The following is a 17,003-nucleotide window of genomic DNA, read 5'->3' as shown; positions in this document are numbered from 1 at the left end:
CAAAATAGAGATCCAAAAGTAGCTAAAACTAGCATTCTTGCCCCCATTCCAGCTCTTTCCCCAGTTAATGGTCTTGAATTGCTTAGAATTCAAAATACATTCCCACAAATCCTACGCGGAGATGTTTTTCCAGTAGGGGTGGTATTACCAACATTCTCAATCAATTCCTCTTATATCTAGTCTTCATTTAAAAAGACACTGGAGGGGCGCCTGGGTGGCTCAGTGGGTTAAAGCCTCTGCCTTCAGCTCAGGTCATGATCTCAGGGTCCTGGGATGGAGCCCCGCATTGGGCTCTCTGCTCAGCAGGGAGCCTGCTTCCTCCTCTCTCTCTGCCTGCCTCTCTGCCTACTTGTGATCTCTGTCAAATAAATAAAATCTTTTTTAAAAAAATATAAAGACACTGGAAAAAAGCTCTGAGAAAGGACGATTATGTAACATAAGCCTGACCTATAGGAGATTCTCAACTTACGTACCCAGCCTTAGTCTGTGGGGGCAAAGTGGGTCTCTTGGTAAAGAAAGCTGGTCCTTTCCAGGATCCAGCCTCTATCAGCCTGATGGAGAATTAAACTAATTGACCATTGCGTGGGCTTTAGAAATCAGGAGGCTGATCTTTTTATCACTTACACATTTGCCAGAAATATATTTACTTTTATTTAGATGCACGTGGCTGCGAGCAACAACAGCAACAGAAAAGAAAGTAGGCGAAAGGTAAGAAAGAGAACCTGCTAGAATTAGGAAGAGAAGATGAAGGAACAGAATACCCTCTCCCTGAAAGCCAGGAGTAAGAGTATGTGAGGAGGGGAGCAGAGGGAGAATTCATAGCTCTATACCAGATTACCGCAGTCTGCCATGGCTCTCTCAGCACAGCCAAATGAGAAAACATGGCAGACACCAGAGTTTATCCTCCAACCACTAACTGCACAGAATGCCTAAGGCCATTTTTGTTTACAAAAAGCTTCCTTAATTCAACAGCTTCTGACACTCCTTTCCTTGGCGAATTTTCCTCTTCTTTTCATGAAATACCCTTCCTCAACTCAGGACCAGATGGAACATTCCACGTAACAATCTGTGGGACTAAGATTCCATCCGAAGGTATGCAGTCTCTACGGGAACAATTTTGCTTTGAGGTTAGTGCGGGCACACATTTTCCATGTCAGGATTATTCACAGGAACTTGCACGGTAGTGCCCAGGCTGTCTCTGCCCTCTGGGTCCTCCCTGGATAAAACTCAAAAGGATTAAGAGGTTTCTCCATCATTCTCTTTCCGAGCAGTCTGTCATTCATAGTGCATCACCCTCACTTTCCGAAAATGGCACAAAAATCCAGCCAGACTCTTCCAAGAAGGAATTAGGTCATTCTTTAATCCTATGCTGCCACTTACATAACCCAAACAAGCTCTTTTCCCAGGGGAGAAGGAATACACCCTCGTTCTCTTTAGAGGCCAGCAACAGGAATATGGATCTCCTGGCTGGATTGTTCAATGGTATACTCACAGAAACAAACAGAGTGACTTCTCATTTTTTTCTGAATGAACATTTTGGACTGAATGACACCCTCTCAAAAGAACCTCTACGCTGTTGTCTCTTCAACATTTCAACATTCCCTTCCCCTGTGGGTCTCATTGGTTTCTGACTGCTGGATCATTCTAAGGCAGAGCACCTGGACCACAGACATTGGGAGGAATGCAAGAGAAAAATAAAGGGTAACAAACAAGTTGGGCAATCATCTTAAGGGACCAAACAGCAGGTCAGGCTACATGGGCAAGTACTAATTATATGCATACCATGTCTCAGTCCTAGACCTCTACCCTCACACTTCAATAAGCCTTCAGGGCATTAAGGAAGAAGCATCACTTCCTTCATAAGAAATTGAATTTTCATGAAATCCTTTTCTTTTTCTCTTCATTTATTCGGCAGGGTGGTAGGGGGTATATTTTGGGTACAAGAATGATAAGATCTAAGTTCCCCATGTCACAGCACTCTAGAATTGCATGCAGACTGGGGGGGAAAAATCCATACCGAGAAAAAAAAATTTGTTTCTCAAAGAATTCAAGATACAACTGAACCAAATTATCAACACTGAAGGGATGCCCAAACAAAAGTAAACAGATAGTAGGATTCTTCCCCAGGTAGAATGAAGCATGGAAGTATATGAAGAAGAAGTCTTAAATAAATGGAAAAAGGGAAAGTTTACACCAAAAGGATCAATATCTATGCAGGATATAAACTTAAGATAACTCTTGATGTCCTCTTTTGTAAGGCAAATTATTGTATTTTTGAAGATATTCACTCAATAAACATTTTTTGAATATGTGAAATATATAAAACCCACAAAAAATTAATGAATTATACTTCCTAGCTACAGGAATTTGGTAAGTAGTTGAGGAGATTCGACAAAATATAAACTTAGATTGTAAAACTTTAACAGGTAGCTTTCCATCTGCTATCTAAAATAAATCTGGGAGTTACATAGAGGAAGTACTCATTCTTCTGCAATGTGAGAGAAAATGGAGGCTAACAGAAGCTAAATGATTTGCACCAAGATCATGCAAATGTAATAAGATAAAACCCAGGTTCAAATGTAAGTAATCGGACACCAAATATGTTACAATTCAAAGTAAAATATCACAAGGGCCAAAAGGGAGGTGTATACAGGGTCTTACTGGCATGCCTTCTTGGTGAGGAGATCAGAGAAGATTTCATGGAGGTATTTGAGCAGAGCTTTGAAAGAGGGAGTTTTGACAAACAGAGGGGACATCAAAAAAGCTATAAACTGAAGGAAATCATTTTAAAAGAGCAAAAGGTAAGGAGGCAGAAACTAGTGCACATTTAAGAAATGGTGAGCAGTCCAGTTTGGCTGGGGCACAGGTTATGTAAAGGAGAGCACTGGAGATAAGGCTGGAAATTTGGGTTAGAATCAGGTCATGGGAGCGCCTTGAATGTCTTGCTTGCAAAGGAATATGAACACTTTCAGCCAGCAAAGGAGAATTACTGAAGGTTTTTTAATAGAAAAGTGATATAATCAGAATAGAGCTTATAAAAAGATTAATCTGGCACGAAGATGTAGAATATTTTGGAAGAGGCTGAGGAGTTAGGAGGTCAGGGCAATAATCCAGATAAGAAATAATAGGGGTCTGATCAACAATAGTGGGTGTAGAAATAGAAAGAAAATAAGGGATAAATATGAGAAATGTTAAAAATATAGACTCAAAAGGACTCCTTAATCAGATGAGAAAATGCAAATGAAAGAAAGGGAGTTGGTCTGAGTAACAGTAAAGGTAACAATAATTATTGAAATAAAAAATAAATACAAAGAGCATGTTTATAAAGAAATGAGTTCAGATCTGGTCATGTCCAGTGTTCATCACAGGTATTATGTGAGGCTATAAAAGCAAAATGCCCTGCCCTCCCTGTCACACACCTACCCCTGGACACACACCGAGAAACCATGGTGGTTTGATCAAGAACTTAATGGGTCCCTACAGGTAAGTGGTCAGGTGTTTGTGCTAAACAACCATTGAGAAGTATGTGGTCAAATAAGAGGTTTTTAAGTACAGGAAACAAAATGAGAGTTGCTGTAGAGGGGAGGTGGGTGGGAGGATGGGGTAATTGGGTGATTGGGGATGGGGACATTGGGGAGGGCACATGACGTGATGAGCACTGAGTGTTATATGCAACAGGAATCATGAAACTACCTCTGAAACTAATAATATGCTATATGTTAATTAACTGATTTTAAATTTTAAAAAGTGGGGGGAGAAGTATGTGGTCAAAAGAAGAACCATCAGGGATGGAGCCCCGCATCGGGCTCTCTGCTCAGCAGGGAGCCTGCTTCCCCTTCTCTCTCTGTCTGCCTCTCTGCCTACTCATGATCTCTCTCTCTGTCAAATAAATAAATAAAATTTTTTAAAAACTGGAACCATTACTCATTTCATGTTAAGGCAGGTGTTAGGGGAATACTAGTCACCGTTAACAGAAAACTCCTCAAATCTCAGTGGTCTTGTATCTGATAATTTATTTTTCACTCCTTTCAATTTAGTTGCCACTGGCAGGGGAAAGGGATATTCCACACAGTCATTCAGAGACTCAGGAATAACTCGGGAGTATAGATGTTCTTTTGTCTTTAACACAGGTCTCCAAGGTCACCTTGCATTGACATCCAGCTGACAGTGGGGGAACAAGAAAGAGAAAGAAGAATTTCATGAAAGGGTTTTATGACCCAAGCCTTAATACAGAACGCGTCACTTTTACCCGCATTTCTTTGGCCAGAACTCAACCATAGGGCTATAACTTAACATGTAAGGGAGTCTTGGAAATATAAAAATAACCATGAGCCCTAAAGGATAAGGACATAAATGTGTTAAACAGTTAGTCAGCCCCTGCTTTCAGGCCACAAAGTTGAAAGGTTAGGTGAGGGGGTTAACAGTAAGTCAAAGAAACCACTGTTCTCTCTATTAAAAGCATAAATTACAATTGCCACGTGGGAAGAACTTAACAAATCTTAACAAATTATGGGGCAGTTGGCAAAAATTAATCTCCTCTTTCTTATGAGTTTGGGTCTTCTAGCATCTAAGAATTAACCTTTCTTTTTAAAACCTGGGTGGACTGTATGTGTGTGTTTTCCAACAGTTAGATAGACCCAGAAGAAAAAGACATACTTGCAACTCACACCATTAAAGGACCCTCAGCAGAACATGAGGGTAAGCTTCTACCCACCTTAGGCTCTTCCAAAGGACTAGGAGTGGCCAAGTGCGCACTGGGTCCCCCTGTTCTTGCCTTCTCCCACAATTTTTACTTTCCCTCACTATTATGGTGTTTGTCCAGATTTATTATTCTCAGACCTAGAAGAGGAACTTTTGAGAAACACTGTACCCCACAAAGGGTCTGATGGCATAAAAGGATGGAAACTACTGAAAATGAGTCAAAATCCCCATGACTAGAAGATCAGGTTTCCTAATGGAAACTGGAGATTTGTGCCTTGGAAGTGTAAAGAATTTTCCTGAAGAGAAAAAAGGACCTGGGGACAAGAGAGTACATTGAGGAATGGGTTTCATGAGAATAGCTCTTATGAATGGTCAACTTCTTGGGTGATTTTCTTGCCCAGGTTTATTGAGATATAACTGACACATAACATTAGGACTTCAAGGTGTGCAACATAATGATTTGATCTACGTATATACTGTGAAATGATCACCACAGTTAATTACTATTCCATCACCTCACACGGTTACAATTTATTTCTTACGATGAAAACATTTACGATCTATTCTCTGCAACTTTCAAAAACACAATACAGAACTGCTAACTACAGTCAGCAAACAGGACTTTAGATCCCAGAACTTAGATATTTTATAAGGTGGTTTTGTACCTTTTGACCACCTTCACCCATTTCACCCACCTCTAAACCCCTGCCTCTGGAAACCACTAATCCATTCTCTATTTCTATTTCCATGAGTTTGGGGTTTTGGGGGGGTTTTTTGTTTTTGTTTTTGTTTTTTACATTCCACATATAGGTGAGATCATATACTATTTGTCTTTCTGTCTGACTTATCTCACTTAAAATAATACCTTCAAGGTCCATCCATGTCATCAAAACTCACAGGATTTCCTTCTTTCTAGGGCTGAATAATATTCCATTGTTTATATGTATGTGTGTGTACACACACACAGTCTACATTTTCTTTAACTGTTCATTCAGCAATGGACACTTAGGTTGTTTCTTTCTTAACTATGGGAAAAGTTATATATAATATGTAATTTTAAAGTCTTTCATATATTATGAAACTCTATTTTTCCCAACCCCTCTGTAGTTTACGTGGTGTAGGGAGGCCTATTAGAAAAGTTGCCCTACAAAAATGAACTATTGGGATTTCATCAAGATCAAAAGCTTTTGCACAGCAAAGGAAACAGTGAAAAAAACCAAAAGACAACTGACAGAATGGGAGAAGATATTTGCAAATGACATATCAGATAAAGGGCTAGTGTCCAAAATCTATAAAGAACTTAGCAAACTCAACACCCAAAGAACAAAGAATGTAATCAAGAAATGGGCAGAAGACATGAACAGACATTTCTGCAAAGAAGACATCCGGATGGCCAACAGAGACATGAAAAAGTGCTCCACATCACTCGGCATCAGGGAAATACAAATCAAAACCACCATGAGATATCACCTCACACCAGTCAGAATGGCTAAAATTAACAAGTCAGGAAATGACAGATGCTGGCGAGGATGCGGAGAAAGGGGAACCCTCCTACACTGTTGGTGGGAATGCAAGCTGGTGCAACCACTCTGGAAAACAGCATGGAGGTTCCTCAAAATGTTGAAAATAGAACTTCCCTATGACCCAGCAATTGCACTACTGGGTATTTACCCTAAAGATACAAACGTAGTGATCCGAAGGGGCACATGCACTGAATGTTTATAGCAGCAATGTCCACAATAGCCAAACTATGGAAAGGACCTAGATGTCCATCAACAGATGAATGGATAAAGAAGAAGTGGTATATATACACAATGGAATACTATGCAGCCATCAAAAGAAATGAAATCTTGCCATTTGCGACAACGTGGATGGAACCAAAAAACCCCAAACTCATAGCAAAATAAGTCAATTGGAGAAAGACAACTATCATATGATCTCCCTGATATGAGGAAGTGGAGATGCAACATGGTGGGGGGGTTAAGGGGATAGGAGAAGAATAAGTGAAACAAGATGGGATTGGGAGGGAGACAAACCATAAGTGACTCTTAATCTCACAAAACAAACTGAGGGTTGCTGGGGGGAGGGGGGTTGGGAGAGGGAGGTGGGGTTATGGACTTTGGGGGGGGTATGTGCTATGGTGAGTGCTGTGAAGTGTGTGAACCTGGCGATTCACAGACCTGTACCCCTGGGGATAAAAATACATTATATGTTTATTAAAAATAATAATAATAAATAAAAAATAATAATTTAAAAAAAGAAAGAAAAGTTGCCCTAGAGATTCAGTCCACCCCATACATAACCCATTCTACAGCCATCTGTCTGCAGAGACCTCCAACTGGCAGCAGGACCATCACCAGAAAGATGGTTCTACCACAGCCTTCCCCAAAGTGAGGAATGGCCCACCGCAGAGTGGGAGGCCATGGGAACGGGCTACTCAGAGGAGAAGTTATCAAGCAGAAGATTCAAGGTCAACCATAGGACATTTTCACCACCTCCCACTACTAAAGTAATTCTTAATTGGGAGAGAAATATTGACACTGGGCCCACTTTCAAAACAAATGGAGTTATTGGGGCGCCTGGGTGGCTCAGTGGGTTAAGCCGCTGCCTTCGGCTCAGGTCATGATCTCAGGGTCCTGGGATCGAGCCCCGCATCGGGCTCTCTGCTCAGCAGGGAGCCTGCTTCCTCCTCTCTCTCTACCTGCCTCTCTGCCTGCTTGTGATCTCTCTCTGTCAAATAAATAAATAAAATCTTTAAAAAAAACAAATGGAGTTACAAATTTTAGTTAGACTTCAAGTTTAGAGACAAAGATCTAGAAATCTCTAATCTTGTCATGATATAATCACAGGAGTGTCAAAAAGGGACAAAGGAAACCATTTAAAGGAGGTACAGGAAAAGGAAGGCACAACACCACAGACCAATGGGTACTGCTGGCCTCTGCCCAGATTTCCTCAGATCCCCATTACAAACAGCCTGCACTTTTGACTCTCCTTGGAGGACTGAGCCTCAGAGTCACTGGAGCTATTTATCCATAGGCTCGAAAAACCAGAAACATCTAGAAGCTAATAGCCCCCCAGAAGAGTCCAGTGACTGTCAGGTGTGGGAGCATGAAAGCCCAGCTCCCTTTCTCCGTGTCCACAAGCAGTGGCAGAGTGCTGCTGCGGAATCACACAAATATTGGGAGTTCACCTGAGAGTGAACCCATCCCTCACTTGGTCCTTCCCTGTCCTGCTTTCCCTTCTCACTTGTGGTCCTTCTGCAGAGTGCTCCCTCCATAAACCACATGAATCTGAGTTCTCATCTTCAGGTTTGCCTCTAGAAGCACTGACCTGAGATACACACATTAAAGACCGCCACCACCTACCACCTCTCAAAACTATAGTAGTTAGAAGATATAATGGTTTAGATCGAGAAAGAAGCACTATGAAAAGATCACTTGATTTAGCACCTGAGGGATAACCATTGATTCTAATTCTCCCACTTTTCAAACCACATCAACAAGGAAACAGGGAGCAAGCCATGCAAATATCTTAGGCCCAGTCACTGTCCACAAGCATCAATCATCCTTCCCAGTCCTCAGAAACCACATGGATCTACTCCCCACATTGCTGCGAAAACCATAAAAATAGAGGTTTAAGAGGACATGGGATAAATTTGGTGGCTTCAAGGAATTTAAGTCAGACACAGATGAACTCGATCTCAGAGGGTGGGCGCCAAGGCAGACCCAGTGGGTAGGAAGGTATCTGAGAGTTCCTCCTCTCTAATCCATAGCACCTTAGACAGACACAAGTGTACACTTGAATGCTCCAGACCTGAAAGAGATGTCAGGGAAGGCCCATTTTATCCCCATAGTTTATTACAAAATCCATGACATTAAAATGCCAGGAATAAGAGTGTGTGAGGAGGGGGCGGAGATGTGAAAAAAAGACATCACTGAGGCACTGGATTGAGGGAAAGAACACTGGATAAAAAGCTAAGAGATCTAAATATTTGTCCCAGCAAAGTAGAGCCAATTGTGGCAAATGTTTTGGACTTCTGCGTCCAAGTAAATGATGCCTCCCTTAGGAGTATTGCCTCAGAGAACTTCACAATTGTCAGATCAAACAACTGCTCAAGTTATTATTGAAAATCCTCCCTTGAAATGGCCTCTGAGAGATGTACACAGTCCTCTGGTGATAGGTGAGCTCTTTTCCAGAATAAATCCTGGTTCCTGATCCAAAATAATTTTTGCTTTTTATCGTGAGACTTTTGCTGCTCTCCAAGTGTGGTTTGCCCACCTCTACCATGAGGAAACAACAACGCCTGGAGGTAGGACCATGAAGTGAGGGAATATTTATAAATGTGATTTTTAAACTCGAAGACTCCTTATTCAGATAAGACCAAAGTGGGAAGTCAATCTTGGTCATTTTAAATGGGGCAAAATATCCCATTTTGTTCATTACTCACTGGAAGAGATAAATCGTGTAAGAGGTTATGGTGACATTGACCATTCCTGCTTTTTAATTCCCAGAAATATAAGCACCATAATCAAAAGTTACTCAATACCCCAGGCATTACGAAAAAGTTACCTCTAACAGAAAGCATTATGGTGATGCTGGGTGCTTTTCTTTAATTTTCTATTGTTTAGGGGTTTTGCTTTGTTGTCTTAAGAGATGTTTTTGAGCCTTTGACATGTAGATAAAAATAAAACCTCTGAGCCTGAAGACCCACAGGCTTCCCTTTTCTGCGAACAGCACTGAATACACACAATGAAGAATTTACAGCCCACAATGTGAGTCGACTTCTTTGATAAGGGGCCTAAATTTAATTTGCCAACATGTGGCTGTGACCTCCCTAAGCCAATGGCTGGAGACTTGGAGCAATGTGTGTGGGCCAGCTGTGGAATTTGGCTCAGCTCCTGGTTGAAGTCAACTCCCTTCTCTAAAAATTCTTTAAATACTGGAGGAGTTGTGTGTAAGTAAAGGTTTTCGAGGGGAGGAGGTTTGGGGAGTTGTTAACAAAAGACAACAGATGAGCTCATGAAACTTTAACAAGCTGTTGGGGAGAATTCCACGTGTGGGGTTTGAAGGTTGCTCTGCCATCTTCTGTTAACAGTAATAAGCTTATTGGAAAGGACTAGCTTTTCAAATGAGCTTTCTTTTTTGGAGAGGGAAGAGTGTGTGTTACATAGGAAAAGGCCTTGTCATTCCAATCATACTTCATGAATGTCCATTCATGAAAGCGCTTAGACTAGCGGACTTGACAGGTGTACCCACACTCAGCCATGAGCACTCTACACATGGTCATGATTTCCTAGAAATTCCAGGGCCATTTTTTTTTTTAAGAGAAAGAGTGAATGAGAGAGAACAGAGGGAGAAGGAGAAGCAGACTCCCCGCTGGGCAGGGAGCCCAACGTGTGACTCAATCCCAGGACCCTGGGACCATGACCTGAGCGGAAGGCAGATACTCAACCAACTGAGCCACCCAGGTGCCCCTCCAGGGGCTTTTCAAAAGCATGTGGCTCCTAGGTGCCCTCTCAGCCCTTAAAACTTGTACCTAAATATTCTTGAAATATTGGTTTCATACCTACTCACACAACCTCCAGCAGAGGTAAGTGCAACATTTAGAGTGGCCGGTACGGTATCAACGACAACGTCTGAGTTTATATTCTGAGTATGACATGTGAATTCAGTCACAGAATTAATTAGCTGAGAGACCATATTCTCTTTTAGTCAAATCTTGACTTGATTTTCCCATCAAGGAACTGTCTCCCTTAAAACAAATCCTCTTTTATGCGATTCCATGTTATTAACAATGTGGATTCCCTGACAGAGAATCAAAAGATTTGCTCATAGGGTATATGATGCATTTGCTCTATGTTTCTGTAAGAGAATATTCCCGTGATCAAGTTCTTAAACAGAAAAACAGAGGGCTAACTTTCTAGAAAAATACGCCTGTGATCCTTCGTGTATTTGCCCATTAAACTATATCAAAGTTCATTAACTGAACTGAAATGGCAAAACACCATTGTGTCTTTAAGCATTATTAGAACAGAATAGATTATTTTAAACTAAAAATTCTCAGGGGCACCTGGGTGGCTCAGTGGTTAAGCATCTGCCTTCAGCTCAGGTCATGATCTTGGGGTTCTGAGATTGAGCCCTGGATCGGGAATCCCTTCTCTGCAGGGAGTCTGCTTCTCCTTCTCCCACTTCCCCTGCTTGTGTTCCCTCTCTGTCTCTGATGAATAAATAAAATCTTTAAAGTTAATAAATTAAAATAAAAATTCTCAGAGCAAATAGCTCTTAATCCTTTGCAGACTTTTATAAAACTTTCATTGTCTAGAGTCTCTTCATTCCATAAAATCTTCTGTTCTTAATCTGCCTCATTAACTATTTGATCTTGGGTGGGTCATTTATGCCCCCAAATCTGTTTTCTCATCTGTATAAGGAGAAGTATTCCAAATAATTCTAAGTTCCCTTTTAGCCCTAAATGTTCTTGAATAATATGATCCCACGGTCCCAAGTCATTCTACAGAAATTTCTACAGAAATTTTTTCATAGCACTTATATTTAACCATATTATAGCAAATAATGGATTATGTTCTAGAGGACCAGTAGAATTAATGGAACATTGAATAACTACACTATGTCACAAGTCCATAAGTATAGAGAGAAATAATAGAAACTTTTTTTCAGTTACTTTTTTTTATTAAATTTTTTATTTTTTCAACGTAACAGTATTCATTATTTTTGCACCACACCCGGTGCTCCATGCAATCCGAGCCCTCTACAATACCCACCACCTGGATCCCCCAACCTCCCACCCCCCGCCCCTTCAAAACCCTCAGATTGTTTTCCAGAGTCCATAGTCTCTCATGGTTCACTACTAGAACTCATACAGCAATTCAGTAACGTGGCAGGATACAAAGTCAACGTACAGAAATTGGTGGCTTTCTTATACACTAACAATGAAAATACAGAAAGGGAAATTAGAGAATCAATTCCATTTACTATAGCACCAAGAACCATAAGATACCTGGGAATAAACCTAACCAAAGGAACTGTACTCGAGGAACTACAGAACACGCATGAAAGAAATTGAAGAAGACACAAAAAGATGGAAGACCATTCCATGCTCTTGGATCAAAAGAATAAACATTGTTAAAATGTATATACTGCCTAGAGCAATCTATACTTTTAATGCCATTCCGATCAAAATTCCACCCCGTATTTTTCAAAGAGCTGGAGCAATTAATCCTAAAATTTGTATGGAATCAGAAGAGACCCTGAATCGCTAAGGAAATGTTGAAAAACAAATAAAACTGGGGGCATCACGTTACCTGATTTCAAGCTTTACTACAAAGCCGTGATCACCAAGACAGCATGGCACAGGCATAAAAACAGACACATAGACTAGTGGAACAGTGTAGAGAGCCCAGATATGGACCCTCAACTCTATGGTCAAATAATCTTCGACTAAACAGGAAAAAATATACAGTGGAAAAAAGACAGTCTCTTCAATAAATGGTGCTGGGAAAACTGGACAGCTATATGCAAAAGAATGAAACTCGACCATTCTCTTACACCGTACACAAAGATAAACTCAAAATGGATAAAAGATCTCAACGTGAGACAGGAATCCATCAGAATCCTAGAGGAGAACATAAGCAGTAACCTCTTCAATATCAGCCACAGCAAATTCTTTCAACATATGTCTCCAAAGGCAAAGGAAACAAAAGCGAAGATGAACTTTTGGGACTTCATCAAGATCAAAAGCTTCTGCACAGCAAAGGAAACAGTCAAAAAAACAGAGGCAACCCACGGAATGGGAGAAGATATTTGCAAATGACAGTACAGACAAAAGGTTGATATCCAGGATCTATAAAGAACTCCTCAAACTCAACACACACAAAACAGACAATCATACCTAAAAATGGGCAGAAGATATGAACAGACACTTCTCCAATGAAGACATACAAATGGCTATCAGACACATGAAAAAATGTTCATCATCACTAGCCATCAGGGAGATTCAAATTAAAACCACATTGAGATACCACCTTACACCAGGTAGAATGGCCAAAATTAGCAAGACAGGAAACAACATGTGTTGGAGAGGATGTGGAGAAAGGGGAACCCTCTTACACTGTTGGTGGGAATGCAAGTTGGTGCACTTTGGAGAACAGTGTGGAGATTCCTCAAGAAATTAAAAATAATACAAACTTTTAAAACGTAATGCATTAGTGGGATGCCTGGGTGGCTCAGTCGGTTAAGCATCTGCCTTCGGCTCAGGTCATGATCCCGGGGTCGTGGGACTGAGTCCTACATTGGACTCCTTGCTCAGAGGGGGAGCCTGCTTCTCTCTCTCCCTCTGCCTGCTGCTTCCCCTGCTTGTCCTCTCTGACAAATAAATAAAATCTTTAAAAAAAAAAATACTTAATCCATTAGGATAATAGCTTCTACGTGAAAAGGTAACAAGAAAAAAAGTAAAGATAGAATCATTATCCTGATGGAAGAGAGTGAAAAATTGATGCCCAGATAAATAATTTGAGCAAGTTTATGAGCTCTAGCAGAACCAAGACCCAGGAAGGGAAATATCACTAGGAATCCACTGCATTACACGCGGCAGGCTACGTTATTTCTACATACATGACCTCCACAATTCTCCAGGGAAGACACTTTTAACTCCATTTTTAACAACTTGATAACCACAATCAGAGATTGTATGTGTGGCTTCAAATTATTTCGATACTTTCAGGTATAGAATGGAAACAAAAGTGTTTTGGTTGTAAGAGAGTATCTGATTGACTGTAACTTAATCGAATAGTTTTATATTTCTTAAATAACAAGAAGTCCGGAATTAAGGAATCGGGGGATTTGTTCAATAGCTTGACGCTGGATCCACTTCTCTATGATTCTTGTCACCTCCCCCTCACAACATGGCTGCTTGTCTAGATAACTCAGAAGTACTGCAAGAACAAAAGATTCGAAATCCTAGGAGTGTAGGTATATGTACATGAAAGACATTGACATAATTAATGACCTGAAATTATTAAAGCCTAGAATTTCCTGGAGAAACATTCATCATTTGTATTATAGCCCAATTTTATCCAAAAAGGCAACTGCAGAAGTCAAAAGTGAGTACAGAGCCACTTGGAAACACAGCCACCGCAAGGTAACCCATTTAAGAGGCATAGATGAGCCACAGTCATTCAGGGAAGATCAGCTCATGTAAATAAACAAGAAGCTCCTCTTTTTCCAAAGAGAAGTCTTTTTAAAGAAACAAGGAGCTGTTGACGTGATGGGCTCATCTCTTCAACATCTCACAGATGGCATTTGCCACTCATCCACACTGGTAATAGATGTTAATTCTGTGAATCTGTGTTCAGAGTCAGCGAAAAACAGCAAAAGTTTACAGCAGTACACCATGTCACTCATGCCTTGTCCTCACTCTAAGGTTCTGGTGTTTGTTCCTGCTCTGGGTTCAGATGAGCCAGCAGACCCAGGCCACCAACACCTAGGACCTCCAGGCTCCTCGTGCTGAATCTCTGCTACTTGATGCTGTTTCTGCATTTTTAGCAAACAATAGCTTTAAAATCCCTTTTCTTTGGGGCACCTGAGTGGCTCAGTCAGTTAAGCGGCTGCCTTTGGTTCAGGTTATGATCATGAGCAGGGATCGAGCCCCACATCAGGCTCCTTGCTCAGTGGAGAGCCTGCTTCTCCCTCTCCCCCTGCCTGCCACTCTGCCTACTTATGCTCTCTGTCCATCTCTGTCAAATAAAAAATAAAATAAAATAAAATCTTTAAAATCCCTTTTCTTTTCTGAAGACGTTGTGCATCTTTCTCCAATATCTTCCTTGTTTCGGTCTTCTTCTCAACCTCTTCTCTCTTATAGAAATCCCCCCCTTACCTTCCATACAATTTTTGTTCTTTTATGCTAAATTCTTTACAAGCTCATAGTATCTATTGCAGAAGTTATAGACATGTCAAATCTTTGGGGTAGATGTGCCCCTTTACATTCTGCTCAAGTATTCTCCAGATGTCTGTGAGAATTCATATTCCCAGAAAGTCTGGAGAATTAATGCTGGTACATTTCTTGCTAGCCTCTCCGCTCTATGTTGTGCAGGCAAGTGAGGCAGAATAAGCTCATAGCATATTGTCTCAGAAGTGATTTGGAATGCAAAGAGGGCAATTTCGAATATTGAATTTCATCTAGTTCTTATCCCCTTTTGTATGGGAGAAAGTGCCATGACTATATATACTTCGAGAAAAAACAACCACCCAGAATTCCTACATACCTTCTGGATTTGTAAAAATTTCATAGGGTTCCTCCTCCTAAAGCAGTGGGTAAAAAAGAGAGACCAATAATACATAACCTGCTGTTGATAAAAACACCATCACTCTCAGATCCTGACCTTAGGAAAAACAGCTAGACATATGAATAGAACCATTTTTTAGTGTAGCCTGGTGTGCGGAGACAGCAGATTGGATGCGAGGACTGGGTACGAGGGCTCTCACAAGCTTTCCCAGGGATGAATATATGACTATGTAACATTATCAACCCAGTGGTTAGATTTGGGGTTTGTGTGTATTTTCCCTTTGACGTGTCATAGGAGACTTTAGCTCCCTAATGGCCCATCCCAGACAGGCAGAGCAATAGTCCCCTGTCCTCACCAGCAGCCAAGCCCCAGTAGCATATAAGGATATGCTTGAGACACAGAAGAGATGAGTGGGATCTCCCCTTCCCCGCCCCCAGATACAGGTGTGGTCTCAAACCCAACATTGTCAGTGTGACCTTCCAAAAATCCTCTCTAGGTCTGTAAAATGAGAAAGTTCAAATAACCAATATGAGAGCATCTCTGAGTTCACTTTCAATTCCAGAATACTATAGATCAGCATTATGTGCTCTGAAATCTAACCAATCCACCTACGGCGGGGAGAGAAGAAACAGCAGGCTTGGCCATTTATTTCTGTGCATCTTCTCCTCTGATTTTCCTAGTACTGTCTTTGAATCTCACTTTAGCATTTGTATATACCTACCTCTGTGGGGGGCAGGATAGAATTTTCTTCTCCTTGAATCCCCATCCTTTCTTTCCCCACTTCCCCTACCACCCACTGACATTCATACCTCTTCCCTCAAAAGTAGTCTTTGGGGGGCGCCTGGGTGGCTCAGTGGGTTAAGCCTCTGCGTTTGGGCTCAGGTCATGGTCCCAGGGTCCTGGGATCGAGCCCCACATCGGGCTCTCTGCTCGGCGGGGAGCCTGCTTCCCTCCCTCTCTCTGCCTGCCTCTCTGCCTACTAGTGACCTCTGTCTGTCAAATAAATAAATAAACTCTTAAAAAAAAAAAAAAGTGGTCTTTGGGCAGATGGAAGAAAACAAAAGAGCATCTGATTCCAGAAACATATCAAAGTTATGCCCCCCAAAAAGGTGATTGATGTTATAGGAAGAACACTTTTTTTTCCTCAAAAATGGAAGACCATGTAAAGGTTGTCCCTCCTTCCCATGGAACCTAAGGAATGTGCTTCTTTCCCTCCAGCTCAGAGTTCTCCATCCTTTTTCAGTCTGAGGCTCCCTAAATGTCAACTGAGGCCAAAGCAAATACCAAACAGTTCCACGTTAAAAAAAAAAAAAAAAAAAATCACTAAATCCAAACTCTTAATAAGCACATTAGGCAGAACAAATTAGAGCACTTTGGAAAAAAAAAATACTATGCATAAATTGAAAAAGAAGTATATTTTTAATCACTTAACTGATAGGATGTGTATGCCTGTTATACAGCACACAACTTCTTAAACCCTGGAATTAGGTTATACTTCACCACCCTCGTTTCCTATCACACATTGAGTTTCAAGAGCATTGGCTTTTTATCACAGCAACTACGAAAAACCCAGCTTTGCTAAGAGATGCCTTCCCTAAAAGCAATGTAGCACTTGATGTTAAAACCATAGTTCACACAGTGTGCGATAGAGGTCAAACACTTTTCCTCAAAAATAAAATATCCATGGTGATAGAGCCCCCTTTGAATTCGGGGCTGTTTCCCAGGGCACCTTGGCACTGGGTTTGGGACCCACAGCCCTAGCTCTATTCAGAGGGAAAACAGTTGTAATTGGAACCAATCTGGTACTAATTGCCTGAATTCCAGAAAACCCAACAGGAGGAAAGATGGGTAAAAATATGGGGAGAACCTTAAGCATAACAGAGGGAGGGAAATCAGAGAGAGAGAGGAGGGACTCTAAGTTGCCCACCCAACACAGTCTCGATGAATAGATAGTTGACTCAAGAGGACACGTAAAGTCAAATATTCTACTTTCCTATGCCTCAG

At 41.1% G+C, this 17,003-nt stretch overlaps 1 long non-coding RNA gene across 1 annotated transcript in view; it reads right to left on the bottom strand.

Annotated features, from left to right (window-relative positions):
- The window catches only part of LOC125083960 (uncharacterized), a 361,461-nt gene that overhangs the window by 265,832 nt on the left and 78,626 nt on the right, over positions 1–17,003 (bottom strand). The window lies entirely within an intron of this gene.

The sequence above is a fragment of the Lutra lutra genome, chromosome 13 (assembly GCF_902655055.1).
Source record: "Lutra lutra chromosome 13, mLutLut1.2, whole genome shotgun sequence".
NCBI classification, from domain to species: domain Eukaryota; kingdom Metazoa; phylum Chordata; class Mammalia; order Carnivora; family Mustelidae; genus Lutra; species Lutra lutra.
The sequence above is the reverse complement of the archived record's forward strand: the minus strand, read 5'-3'. Positions and strand labels throughout refer to the sequence as shown.